This window comes from Tuber melanosporum (assembly GCF_000151645.1).
Source record: "Tuber melanosporum whole genome shotgun sequence assembly, scaffold_1, strain Mel28".
Taxonomy (NCBI): Eukaryota; Fungi; Ascomycota; class Pezizomycetes; order Pezizales; family Tuberaceae; genus Tuber; species Tuber melanosporum.
Genome location: NW_003298755.1, coordinates 2,551,325 through 2,566,629, shown reverse-complemented (window position 1 = coordinate 2,566,629; position 15,305 = coordinate 2,551,325). Strand labels below are relative to the sequence as shown.

Here is a 15,305-nt window from a genome sequence, read left to right as displayed (position 1 = left end):
GGAAGGGAGTTGTTGCGGTGATGCAATTTTGCAGCCCGGGCAGGGTTCTCGGTGGGAATGACGACACTTTGGAATTGGGGCGGAGAATCAAAAAAAAATAAAAACTATGATATATCAAGCTATGATAGGAAGTCAGACTCGTCTGACCAGGCTTGGAAGGAGAACCTCAACTCTGCGGTCTCTGCTCGAGCCTCGTACTTGGTACCGAACCTACCCACACACTTTCCCCTACCCCCCCTAGCCACAACCAAAACTCACCTTTTTTTCTCGTGAATCCATATCCCCAGCCTTGAAAGGAGAGGAAAAGATCACCGCAGCGCCAGTTACAGTCATAACCGTACCCACGATGAGACAGGGCTGGTGACCAACAGGGGTACCGGTATTTGGTGAGCAAAAAGGAAATTGTCAAAGTAGGGTAACAAAAAATCACTTGTTATGATACTGGCCCCAGTCCGTCACCCGCCTAAGTTGTTTCGCTGAGGCGGTTGCTTGTAAGGCTGGGAAAGCCCCTCCGATAAGACTTTACCGATGTCCATTGCCAAGAACTTTATTGCCAAGGAAGTTGTGACGAAACATCCAATTCCACTATGGACACACTTCAGAATCCGCCCTTGATAGAAAATTGAGGACCATCACAATACAAATCAAGATCAAAACGAAAATCCTGGTAGGCAGCAAGATGTGGTTCTTCCGAGGATCACGAGTATCCCTCTCTGGATGCTCCAGCAGATGGAGAACACGTAGGTGTTTGCTGACGTCTCGGTTTCTCCTTTTCTCAACCGCCTTCCATTCCTCCGCACGCATCTGATTTCTGGGGCGCCGAAGTTAGGTGTTACTGCAGCTCGCGTATTATTGATATTAAATTTTCTGGGAAAATATGATCTCCCATATTAAATCTTGTATTATAGAGTAATTAAACGGCAAACATATACCCCCCCATTGGATATATTCAGTTCTAGTTGGTCATGTTAGAGCATCGAGATGCAGTACAGTACGAGTACAGTACCGTACTCGAGCACAATCGAGCATACCCATCGATCTCGACCCTCCCGCGATCAAACCTACCAGTGGCCCACTCGAGTACGAGTAGGGGAAATAACAATCACATGCCGATCTGCAGTAAGAATAGTAGAATTTCCTGTACCGCACACCAGTCCTCCACTATCAGCATTCCTAACGGGCCAGTGATCCTCAAGTCGAAAGACACGCCCAAATAGGGGGATCAATCTATGGGAAGGTTTCCACTCAACTCGAGAGAGCGAGAGAGACAAGCTTCTCTCAGACTGCAGGTCTCTCTCCTCTCTCCACAAACCTCAACCCGATCAGCGCAAACGCTTCTTGCCCACCTCCTAACATGTAAACCCAACATCCGGATCGTGTGTTCTAGCCCTCACTGTAGCCCTGCGGCTCAAGCGAAGGTCGGCAGCCACAAAGTCATCTGGCGGACTTTTCTTATTTCGGCGGCCCCTCCTGCGTGTCTATAGTGACGTACCGGTACTTGCACCCGTACCCCTGAGCGTCGTACATGCATTCACCGTATGTATCTATCCCGACATATTGGAAAGCAAGATTCTGCGAAGCACCGTGGTGAGTGGGGCTAAACTATCACGATGTGGCCTGCGATGCAGTAACGATACTCCTATCATACTTACCGGAATCATATCCTACAACGCAATCCACAGTCCTCAGCTTGACAACAAACAAAAATTGGCACAATTGCATGCTCCCCCCCCACCACCGGAAAAAAGGAAAGGAAAAGGAAAGAAAGAAAAAAGATAGAGCCTGAGATGCTCATCTAGCAAGGCGGACTGAAATAACGGTGACTACGATACAGATGACGCTTCCAACTTCCATCTAGAAAAGCAGCAGTCAACTCATGCAGTAGGCCGTCCGGAAGCTTTGCTCTTACTGTGGTACGACAGAGGACTGCGATGGTCAGGCCAAGAGAGACATTTTTGAGCCTGAAGAAGGATACAGGCAGATTGTTCCAAGCTGCCTATGGATAGTACCAGGTGAAGTTTTACAACCCCAGAATCCGAAGACCGGCGTCCTCCGACCAACTAAGATTTTCAGGGTCAAAAGGTGATACTCCTTTCAGTTTACCAGCTGTTTCATGTAAACCCGGCGTATGATACACAAAAGAGCGGTTAACTCACCATCACTCTATCATACCTTACCATGGATACTATTTCATTTTGCATACAAGTGCCTGTATGCACTGAGGTCAAGAGGTCCGAAACAACCTCAGAATTCTCATTAATGGAACTCGACCAAAACTCGGGAACAGTGCGTGGGGCAGAGAAAAGGGAAAAGAAAGTCAATAGTACTAAAATATTACAAGACATCTCCGCTAAATGTCACTTGGTTTTCTAGATTTCATTGATGAATAGGTAGGAAGATTTTTTTGAATCTGGGAGATCTACTATCATACATCCTATGTAAGGGGCCGGGCACCTGAAATCAATTCCCACAGAGTATGATATGATCCCTTGCTTCGTTTTCAGGCCTGTGGCTGGTGTATCCAATTAGCCGAAATCGGCGTTGCCGGCCAGAACAAGAAAAGTTGCAAGTTGTCTATTCTGACATTAGTAATATTCACAAAAGTAATAAGAAAAATCTTTTACCATGGTGATGGTGGCAAACTGGACTGTAACAACACAAACTACAGTGACCGTGACAACTCCAATTTCAAGTCTTTCTTTCCAAATTCCCTAAACTGAAACCAACCCGAATTTCCATGGACTCCAACGCATATAACAGTTGCGTAGAGGAGGCAGACTGGATCCAGGGTCATAGGTTAGGAGCTGAGCCTGATGAGATAGCACGAAATGAGCTTGCTGATCATGAAGTCAGAGGAGGAGGGGGTATTAGCTATGCCTGTTCAATTACTATCAGAAATAGGTAGCTAATACGTTTTAGAAAACATGCTCATACTTGGACCAATTCCGACAGGATCAGAGCAGCGACTGTACAACTTGCCAACTGTTCCTCCATTTTCCACATTCATCCACCCATAGCCCCCACATGGACGAAGAGTAAAGTTACTGGCTACGTTCCCAGATGCTCCAGAGTTCAGATGTAAAGGAGTCCTTGCAGGATATTATCATAGGGTGGGAAATACAGAGGTTTCACAGCCAGGAAGCTTTTTTAAGCTCTTTTTTTCTAATCATATTTATGATGCATTGTATCATAATACGAATGTCTATGCAGAGTATAAGGAAGCTGAAAGAGGTAGAAAGAGAAAGTGGAATAAGGTACAAGCTGCTCACCTGAAAATTTAGCTTGAAATTGTGATTTATATGGGCATCCATGCACCAAAAAGTGGAAGGGCAAGTAACTTTTGGCGTCGAGATGACCATGGACCTGTAAACAGGTATGACCTCTTCCTATTAATAGAGTTAGATCTTCAAATTGCATTATAATTAACAAGAGATTATAAGATTACCTCCTATATAACCCTTAAACAATTCGAGCAAATAAAGCGTTATTTGCATATCTCTGAGTCCTTTATATCTCTCCCACGATACTGCTGGTATCGAAAACTGCTCCCCCTAACAGATCAACTGAAGGAACGCTATCAGGCTCTTATGGTTCCAGCCTCAGATGTGTCAATTGACGAGATGATGGTACAATTTGTAGGATGATCATTTCATACCATCCAGATTCCAGGAAAGCCTGTACCACTTGGATACAATATTTTAGCATTATATGAGCAGGTATATACCTATGATTTTATGTTTACCTCATGTGTGGATTCATTTTCTGGACTGGAGAATCCAGAAAATTACGATAAGCCTATTCAGCTAAGTCCAACCTCATGAGCAGTAATGAAAATGTGTCTACAGCTCCCTTATAAAACAAATTCTTTCACTGTAATGTGTTCGCAAGGTGCTAGTCATATTATTGGTAAAGGTACGATAGTTGGCAGGTAGCCTGCTCTACCAGAGAGGAGGTGAGAGCTGAGAACTAAAGGAGGCTTCGAGGGTGTACTGAGGAACAAAGAAGTAACCGTTCAACCAAGTATATTGAAATACTGTCTGTCAAAGTCTGCCTTTTTTATTGTAGGATCAGGCGGTCTTTAAATGCACAAATCTTGTCTATGTCTAGCATGAATGAAGCTAATCAAAGATATCAAGCGATACTCTTTGGTAAAACAAACCAGGTATCAAAGCGATACTTAAAACAAAACATAAAACAAAACTAAGTATCAAACGATACTTAAAACAAACCAAGTATCAAAGCGATACTTAAAACAAAACATAAAACAAAACTAAGTATCAAACGATACTTAAAACAAAACTAATAACCGAGTACCCATATGACTACATTCACTCTCTACTGTAACAACTATTTTTCCAATGTATCCCTATTCTGGGTTTTACAAGAGTATGGGATAGGAGCTTGTGGTACAGCGCGTCCAAATTCCGACGAATTTTCAGTACCTTTAAAAATTGATAAAAAAAGTAAACTACCCTGAGACTTTCTTGCTAGTATAAGGGTTCAATGTCACGAACGTGGCTTAGCGAGGAAAGGGTTTTCACGTGATACATGGTTATGAGTCACAGGTATGTTATTGTTTCACGCATATGACCTATTCAGGTTATATGATTAGTTATGTGTGGGATTTGTGATGCTTTCGTTATGTGTGGGAGTTGTGATGCTTTCGCACATGGCTCAAGTATGAGTTATGGGACATGCGCATGATGAGTGTGCCTTACGGGTAAGCCTTGCGCATATGATTTATGTTTCGCACATGACCTCATCATGATGTCATGGGTTTCGTGCATATGACTCAGTCGAGTCATATGACTTGTTTATTGCGTTATGATTAGTTTAGGAGTTTCGCACATGACCTCGCTATGAGGTCATGGGTTTTGAGCATATGATCGCTTTGGTCATATGACTAGTTTGTTATGATTTAGTTTCGCACATGTGACCACTCTAGGTCACATGACTAAAGGCGGGAAGAACACTATATAAGGAGGCCGATGCGGCTGAGGAAGATAGGTTCTTCACGCTTTGTTCTAAGTACTTTTCCTACTTATTACTTGAATGAATATAAAATACCTTTACGATCTTTATCTTTATTGCAACGTTATCGTTACGCCAAGGAACGACTCTTACGAAGAAGAGTTAGAGAAAGCTTACGATAGGCGGTCCCGATAGAAGACAAAGGTCTTGTACTATTGGTAACGTAGGCAGAGGCCTAGAGCTATCATAAGACAAAGAGAAGAAGAAGATGGGAAGAGAAGTATCATTCCCCGTCGCCAAGCACTAACTATCCAAAGAGGGATCGTTACACTCAAGATGTACTTGCTATCCTCTAGAAGGATAACAACCTTATACGCCTCCTTACAACAGTACATAATGGTAGTGAACTCGACCGAAAACTCCGGTGTCGTTGTTGTCCTCGTGTAACCACACGGAATAGGGAAATGGTTCAGAGCGTATAGGGAGAAAATACATGAAGAGAGCTTCCAGTTCCTGCCCTAACTACTGACTACAATGACAAAATGCGTGGTGTTGATATGACAGACCAACGGCATTCTTACTATGCTACACAGTTGCGAGTGGCATGTAATTGGATGCCTATTTTCTTCTGGCTCTTAGATACAGTACTTATCAACTGCTACCTTTTAGCACGTGAATGCCATTCTTCTGCTAAGGCATACAATAAAAGTAACCGCTGGAAATGGCATGAGGATCTAGCATGGGACCTTGTCCTTAAGGGATATTTCGAGCTCAGTCCCCACCCCTCTTCACAACCTATGCGGAATAGACAACCTCTTCTGAGTGTATGACCTGGACCTCGTGGAAATAAAATCCTCAGTCGACAGAGTGGGTATATTTCTAAGCACTACTAGCTTCCAATTTGCCGCAAACAGAGTGGCAATCATGTCGTACAACGAATTCATCAGCGGAAACTCTGTGTTTTTTGCCATTTTCTTCAATCTCCATATATTTCTCCTGACCTTCGTACTCATGTTTTGCAGCATCCCCAAGCCCCCCAAAACTCCAAAATCCGCTGCAGTTTTTTTCAATGTCAATTCTGCAAACTTCCACTTTGTAAAGACTTTTGCTTTGATTTCTTTCACAAAAGTTAATTCTATTCTATTAAGCATACTCTGTGGAGGAAGGTAATAAGAAACATGATTAATCCTCAAACTAGTATCAGCGTTGACGTAGCGTGGTTGCTAACCAGCACTGGTAAAACCCAGATCGCACTAACAGGGCCTGAAATCCGGGACGAAGCGAGGGATACGGTAGGTCATTCATTTTGCTTACATAATACACCCAAAATAGTGTGGCTTAGCCACGGTGGCCTTGAAAACGACCCATTTGTATGATATCATACCTGGGTAATTCGAAATTATACTATCTCCACCAATGCTGCTCTGATTGAAAACCAGAAAGCACAGAATTAGAGAGGAGCACTATCTGAGCACTCCTATCAAGCCATATCTTCCTCAAGATGTGGTTGTGGTTTGAGAACTTTCAGAAAATTATTTTGGTGTTCGTCTTCGGTTGACTTCAGGCTTGCGTCTGCCTTGGTGCACTCCAATGCTGTTAGAAACGTGGGAACATTATTGGTTAATAAACATAATGCAACTCCCAGCCTTTCCTCGTACTTGTTGCTGAAGAAACATTTTTTAACTCTGAACCCCTCCAATAACTTATGGCGCAATTTTCGTATCAACCTTGACTCACACAACCCCCCAGAGAGAAAGGAAACATGGAAGCGAAGCAGTCTCTTCTAGAACACAAATGTTGTCTCACTATTTACACGTCAGTCACGACAGGCGCAACATCCTAGCACCTCGAACCTTAGGTCAAGTCAGCCCCGCACCCAATGCCATCACGACACAGGCGCCACTGCCAAAAAGACCACCACCATCACCCCCTGTGCGAATCGTCGTATCATACCGCCTACTCGAGGAGAACTTCAACTTTCCAAGCATAGTCCGCACACATCCGCAGCCGGGGTACGCCGCATGGACAAAACCCACACTAATCCATCTATCCTACACATCCTAACAGGCGCAGCTTTATCGTGGTATGAATACGATAGTTCCTTAGTTACCTGACAATGGCAGATGGCTTCGCAAGCACTAGATTCCGCTGAAACTACCACTATAAGCCGAGCCTACCCGGGCACTAACACGTAACTCACGCCCCAACAGCCCCAGAAGCCGTTTGGTACACTACTCGCGCTACTCCCAATACCGCTTACATTACCCCATACAAAGCCTTACCATCGGTCCTCCAGTCGCCCGCCCCGACAGGGGGACAACGGGCCCAATCCAACCCACATCAGGGACCACCGATACCACACCTTGGCTAATATGCCTGAATCACGGGATCTTGGAGGGCTCGGGAGGATCCGAGTGGATCATTTCAAACGATACCTGGTCTGCTCGAGTGATCCTCAGTGATTCGGATGTTAACAACTTTTCTTTTTCTGTTCTTGCGACGGGCACCATCTACCGGTACTAAAGCACGGTATGGTATGGTAAGACAGGGAGCGGGGAGATGGAATGTGTTGCTGGCAGGTGCACTTGCGGCCACACCTTGTTGACGTGGTTTCCTTGAGGTGTATATTTCGGAAAACAGGGTTTCACACCTACCGGCGATTTGAGGCGGAATGTACTGTAGACTTTGGGGGGAGGAGGGAAGGCGGGGATGGGGCACCTTAAGGTACTCGAGCAGTTCTGATGCTTTGTATGCGGTGCCCCGCTTTCGATAGCAGCACGACAGGAGATAATTTATGTCGTGACTCTGGGTGCATGTATAAATTGATGCAAAAATCGGGCAATAATTCAGGGAAGATGGGGAGCAAATAAGAGGGGTGAAGTGTGTGTGGGGGATCCTGGGGGTTTTTTAAAAGCGATGACGTGGTTGGAGGTGCTGTAATGTGGGCTCGGTGCCTCAATTAGGAATGTTTTGTACTCACGTGGGTATATTTGGGGCTAGTATTAATTGTAAGAAGCGCATGGGTGGAAACAATCAGAGCTAAAGGTTAGCACCGGGAAACAATCGTTTCCAACCCTCGATTTCGTTCCATAAGAAATTGGCACGGGATGCGGGGGTGTTGATGTCGATTTTGGTCACTTTAGTGGTATCATACGGTACACCACAGCCAGCTTGTCTTCAAGCACAAAACTTACATCGCTCCACAAGAACCTGCAAAGGACCATTCTTGGTAGATGTATTCAATTGGATGCCAGGCACCTCATCCGACAATTGCTCTTCTCTAATGTTGGCCGAGGCAAGAGGAAATAGAGACCCTCTCAGGGTCATATTTCTAAGGCGTACTATACCACCGCTACCGAAGTTTAGCTGTGCACTGTACGAGTACCATCACCTTACCTCCTCCTGCCCTTGTGCTATCGCTGTCAGGGTACCGTGTTTGCGATGCGAAGTTTACTGCGATTCGGGTTCCTGTGTAAAGAACTGCCGACCCCCAGATGCCGGGTTCACCAACGATCACCCGCAAATCCACTCCATACAGCATCGAAGAGAGCATACCGGAACCGGTATGTTAACATTCCGCATTTACCAGAACAGCAAAGAGAAAAAGAAAGAAAAGAACCCCCCCCCTCGGCGCAACAGGAACCTAGGCAGCCCCATTACAAGTCGACGTATCATATACCGCCCAGGATAAAGTGGGACATGCTCCGCGGCACGCACGGTATCAATCCCGGGCCCCGAGCCCCCTCGACGCATCCCCGAAAACTTGAACCATGATAGCCAGTAATGATATGATATGATGCCGCCACCCCACTTCTTCATAGGTTACCCCAAGTCCCGCGCACCCCCAGACACAACCGATTATGCACGGGGCCGTTATCAAAACCCATGAACCCCCCTCCCCCACACGGACATAGTAAATTACCGGTAATCCCCGTCTGGAAGGTGGTGGGGAAAGCGTGAACGGAACCTTGGTTTTGAGAGTGCGGAAGGTGTCGAGGGTCCAAGTGCTATTTACCCCCCCGCGCGCGCGGTGGCTATCTTCCGCGATCTCAAGCCAGGATGCGTCGGCACCCGGAGGGAGTTCCGGCGTGGGTTCATCCCGGTTAGGCAGACCTGTGCAGGGACCCAGATGTGAGGAAACGATTTGCGTCCTCGGAGGGGGCTCATGGGGTTGCTATGTGATGTTGATACTGTGCCGATGCCGATAATCAGGTGAAAAAGCACTAAATGTGTCGTGATCGACAGGAGGGAGAGCTTGCTTACTTATAATAATATCATACTTGACGGCTCCTGAACGCAGTTGCGCAATGCGGCCCGACATCATTGGCAGAGTGCCCCGCTAAAAGCCAATAATGCGCAATCGTTTCGAATGAATGCATTGGACTGAGTATTAAAACGAACCATTGGCACATTTGGGGATCCCAAGGTTCAAACAAAGATCCTCAAAAAGGGTTACGACAATAGATTCACAGTTAAGATTATTAGAGCCTCTTCAGGAGGTCCCATTCAAGTGGTTTGAAAGAATCTTTTTTTTGGTTCAGCACGGCCAATGGTCTTCCACCTATTAGCAATATCTACGCAAAAACTTGTCCATATTCTCGGGAATCTCAGAAAATCTGGTCCTGGGGGGGAAAAAAATGATAACGATAGAAACCAGATTGGGAGTCCAGAGGTGGTCCATTGAACAAACAGCAATTTCAATCAGTCGGTACCGTATCCGGGGCCAGGGCCCGCGAAAAGGCTTGAATGTCTGATTGTGCTAGGGGCCGCGGAAAATAGGCAATGATCTTCTCGGGGGATCGGTCCACTTGTGCGATATTATGCTTGTAGGGGGTGTTTCCCCTTAACATGGGATATTAGTTGATTTCTGTTTTTTAAATCCGATCTATTGATTGGGGTAAGACTACCGGTGTATAAAACCGTTATTTTATGACAAAAAAGCCTAAAGCACTCGACAAATTTTTGTAAAATAAAAATATTAACCGTAAGACAAACCAGGAACAATGTCACCTCTCAGAGTCCCCAAACGGGGGGTAGGGAGTGCTAACCTTAAATAGTCCCATCCTGAGAAAGTAATCGTGATGCTCTGGTGAACGCTAAAAACTTCCTTCACTGGAAAATTCATTGCTCAAGGAAAGAAGACCAACAAAAACCTTACACTCCCCAGTCTCCTACTCTTAAGTCAAGCTTCCCCCATGCCAGGTCCAATAGTTGGCAACTATAAAAAAATATGCTCGACCGTCTAGACCCTCCACGAGCTTGCAACCAGTGAAATTTTCTACCACGGGTCTTACTTCTCTAATCCGCGTTTGCAGAAAGATAACTCTTGCCTGCTATCATTTGATGTATCCTCTTCCCCAGGAATTTCGGATAGGATATCAACTAAGAAGTTAGCACTTATAGAGGAGTATCGTTTGTGCTTGTCCTTCAACAGGATTCATAGCATAAGACATGGTGAGCAAATAGAAGGGTATGATACCCAGCAGGAAATCCAGAAGCAAAAGGCCCCCTCGAAGGTGAAGTGCCATCACTCAATCACACCCCCAGGTATGATAGGTGGGTACAGTCCCGTTCGAGTATTTTATCCTTGAAACCCCCATGGAAAAGGGCACAGAATGGATCAACCTATAATATAAACTTGGGTTAATCAATATCACCGTTTACCCTGAGAATGTTCGAACAGTTCACCTCAAGAGTTTAGGTGGAGGCACACAACTGGCCGAATTATGAGACCGAAGAACGATACTGTACCACCAAACCCCCCACCTCCCGAACACTAGGTTCGACAAGTAGGATTTTTCTCGGTATATAGTATCACAAACCTCCATCGATATTCTGCTGCTGCGATCTGTATACCGCCCACCCGGCCGAACCTGTACTTCCTCAAACTATCATAATTCTGCTCCAAGAGTTCAATGGGTGAGGCTTCCGGGTGTAAAATCCGTCTGGATCTCGGATGCGCTTGTCAGCTACAATCCCTGAACTGGTAGAGATATAGTTCTGAACTCAATTAGTGAGTGAGGAATTCTGACTCTCTCGGCTGCTTTAAATGCGGACAACCGAAAAAGAATCCTAACAGGGGTCATAAGGGCCACTCGGAATGGCGGGAATGGCGAAGAGAAAGTAGCCCAGAGCTACTAGCCTGCTTCTGTAAAGCGTACGGTAGACAAAGCTGTGGGTTCCAAAAAATAATACATAAACCAAGTTTACTAATCTAACATCTTGATCCAAATTTTATCATACAACCCCTAGCCACTATAAAGCGCTGGAAGATATCGCACAAACTGTCATCTTCAACACGCACAGCAAGAGCAGTTTCTATCGTAGCCAAGTGGCCATCCACATCTCAACTCCACCCCATAAGAGCCCCCCGCCACATACCAAGCTGAAACAGCTCCGCACACCCCGCAGATCCAGTCTACACAGAAATGAACAGCCTTGATACTCTTTCCTTCAAGCACACAAAACAAGCACACAACCAAGCATACACCCCACCCAAAGATTTTCCAAGAACCCGCCCAATCCACTAGATCACGTCACATCACTCGATATACACTAGCGACGCATAGCCATATGGAGAGCTTCAAAAATCCCCCCAGCGAGCCCGCCAATCCCCCCCAAGTTTATCAGCGCGCAGTACCTCAAACAAAGCCCAACGTGGCATACTCTGACACGAACCCTGGGACGAGATAACCACAAAAAGCACCAGGGGTCTGAAAACGAAAGTTAGTTGGGGAAGCACGACTCTAAAACGCTCGAGCAGTTAACCCCCCCACTTTGTCCGAATGTACGCGAGGTGTGGGAGAATCAAGAGAATTCTCTGGATAGACGGAAGATAGTACGGTGATAAAATTGTAAATGTGTAGCTCTAGAGAGACTCGTGCTCACTTTGTAGGCTTCTAGACGGGCTGCCCCCCCCCCCCCCACCAGTTCGTATCGGTACAATCTTGATAAATCCCACGCATGACAAAGACCGGTATGGTACAGCACTACATCTCCCAAATCAGCCCAGCCTACATGCCATACAAACAGTGCTGGTGGGCTTTTGTCAGTTCCTTAAATATTTGCCTTAAAGGTGAAAAATAAAACCATAACAGCCTAGGGGTAAGGGTTCCTCTCTCAAAATGTATTAAGGACCACTTTATCTCCACTACCCATTCTGATTCTTCCATATAGCCCAGGATCTGCTTCATTCTCTCGTTGCTGAGGATAACTGGAGATGCAGTAAGTGGCCAGTGCGAGTTACAATTAAATCCCTAGGTTTCTGCGCTTCCTGTATCATACCAGCTGGAAATTTCGTTACCGAAATCAAACTCAGGACAAGATTTAGGGGCCGTTTGGCGTTACACATTTGTGTGGTTACCACCGGACTGTTTGGTGGACTTGGATTTCAAACAATGATTTACCAATTGTGGAAACCATGGTTTGGATATTGATAGAGTTAGGTATAGGGTTAAAAAAATAAACTTAAATTTTTTTTTTTCAACCAAGTCACTGCAGAGCCTCATTTAATCACTGCAAATACTATATCATATTCCTGCATGGTAGTATCTGGAATCTTGTTTATCAGTTGAGAGGACATCTTCGAAGTATAGGTAGTTGTATAATATCTCTTTTGAAGGTGATAATATATTGGATATTATAATTATTTTCACTATCACCTGTTGTGCTAATTAAAGTTAAAAAAAAAAACCAATTCCTATAATAATATATTACATAAGTGTGTTTTAATATATTAGATTATAAATTTATTTTTATGATACCAAATCTCTTAGGTTTTTACTTTTAAACCTACTTTAAACATTGCATGTTGGTAAAACTGTACTGTTTGGTGTGTCATGGTTACTAACCATGGTTTTGAAATTTTCCGAAATCATTGTTCTACAACCATGGTTTGTAGCCAGCCAAACTTTCCAAACATGTAACGCCAAACGGCCCCTTAGTTTCCCGTATCATGCTTCCATTATTCAGATTCCGCTAGAATGGAGCCCTAGCAATGCCAACTGGATCCGGGACACTAGAAGGTTAGGGTTGAGAAGAAGGCTCGATTTGAAAGGGGGTGGAAAATCAAGCAAATTTCGACAAGCCGCAGAGGAATCCTGTGAGTCGCTATCGTGTTCAACAAGTAGCTGCAATCTACTGTGTTCAGTATTGTGGATTGACAAGATTCAATCAAATAGAATCCCTAATATTCATTTCCCTCGCCCTAATCATGCCAGAAATGGCATTCCTTGTATGAAATATCTGTATGATACTCACCCTTGAGTTTTAAATAATAGCTGAAAAGAAGTATTGTATCCATATGAGAATTGTCTTGACTAACCTGTCATGTTGGTATGATATTATGATAAAGCCCTTTGTAGATACCACCTTTGGGTACTCGAGTACCGGTATAGGGATACTGCCATAGGATAATAGCAGGGACCAGATATGTTTAATCATACTCATACTTTTTTCCCTAACCCATGGCAAGCACTGCATACAAATCATATCCCACTCCCCTCATCACGAGTCATCACCCGGGAAGAAAAAACATTTAATCACCCCCGCCTATGATATCATACCATGCCGAACATTCACTCAATTATCCCCTAACGACACAAGACAGCAAACCCTCCCTACTCGTACAGAACAGCATGATGTCAACACCTCCACCAACCAAACCACATTGCACAGAACCCTCCCTACACGCACACTCTCCTCATTTTTCAACCCAAAAAGCATCCTACGAGCACTCTTTGGCCTTGCGCCAATCACCCCCAGCACAAAAACTATGATACGATATAGGGACAACCAAACCAGAGTATCAAAGCCACAGAAAAGTCCATCATCCCGACAATTCCCCCGTACCAAAAATATACTCGCCAAGTTGATGAATACTTCCAGTCCTGTGCGCGAGAGCTTCCACACAAAAGGTCCCATTTGTTAAAAAGGTATGATATCATACCAGGTCAAAATGTTTCATCCGACACCCGGTTTTTACAAACCAAATTCAGCATTTTCAAGCAGACACTTCCCAACATTACCGCACCCTCTCGAGAACACTTTAAATCTTTCCATCAGACAGATAATCACCGTAATATGCATTTAACCCTCCAGGGGTGGAACAGCAATGGATCAAAGCTGTGTTAGTCTAACTGTTTATGATCGCGTCGACCAGTGTGAAAGTGGCCTAATTTTTGGAATAGGCGAACCATACAAAACAAAAAAGTATCGTGCGTCGCAACCAATAATACTTCATGCTAAGATGACATTTTCTCCACCCCTTTACAGTGTTTGAAAATTCTGTGATATTCCCCTCCCCCATGTTATCTACAGGCTTGCTGATGCACTTCCAAATTCCGGCGGATTCTCAAAGGCATTGGTGCTGTGTGAGAGAGGGTGGTGAAGGTGGATACTTTCGGTGTAAAAAGGGCTTCGGACGAAAAACATTCTGACTTAGCGCTATAACTTACAGTGTCAGTTGCGGTACAGTATCATACGGTGTACTTGTATCTGTGATAACATTTGACCGGTGCAACTTGAGAAGCGCGAAGAGGCTATATCCTGCTATCATACCGGTGAGAATTATCCCCACTGTTTACGACATAACGCCTGTTCGTTGGGTTGGTGAAGTGGGTGGGATCCGATATGATTCTTTGGGTTCGAGATTGGGGGGGGGTGCCAAGATCTTCCACCCTCTAAATTTAGTTGTATCATACTGTACTAGTACTGTACATACGGTATTATTCATACAATATCGTGAAAGCACCATCCACCACCTACGGCATCCAAACCTACCCCAAACCTCTGTATAACCCGCTATCATACTCCCGTCCGCAAACCGTATCATGCCCACTAAAACACGCCGCGATATCCTACCATACAATACTGGGAGACGCAATACCACCCGGCGAGTCTCTTTCTCAAGCTCATTGTTAACCACCTACCGGTACAGTAAACTACAGTCCATCACCAAGTGCTGCCTTAGGTTCATGTACCAGTTTGGCCATGAATTCTACTTTCATGCGGAGAGCAGTGCCGATGAACGCGGTACCGCGACTGGGCCGTGGGGAGGGGAGGGGAGGACTATCATACTCACAGATCTTTACTAGATTATTCCAACTTTCACAAAAGATGGCACTATACAAGTACAGCAGAACCAACACATCTGACAAAATATACGAACTCTTCGAGTAATCATCCAAGATCTGAAAACCCCCAATCAATCAATTTCCCAACCTACAAAGAATAAAAATCATAAAAGAGTGTGCACAGACTACCATTTGCGAAACTTTCTCCTTATTTCTCATTCTCCTCTTCCATCTCCATGGACTTTCTCCGTCTTTCTCTTC

The 15,305-nt window shown here is 44.8% G+C and overlaps 1 protein-coding gene; it reads right to left on the bottom strand.

Annotated features, from left to right (window-relative positions):
* Window positions 1-15,122: 15,122 nt before the first annotated feature.
* Window positions 15,123-15,305, bottom strand: part of GSTUM_00004051001 (uncharacterized protein) — a 1,737-nt gene continuing 1,554 nt past the window's right edge. The window contains exons 2-3 of the mRNA XM_002835204.2: window positions 15,234-15,305; window positions 15,123-15,161 (exon numbers count right to left, since the gene is read on the bottom strand). The exon at window positions 15,234-15,305 is cut by the window's right edge and continues 1,152 nt beyond it.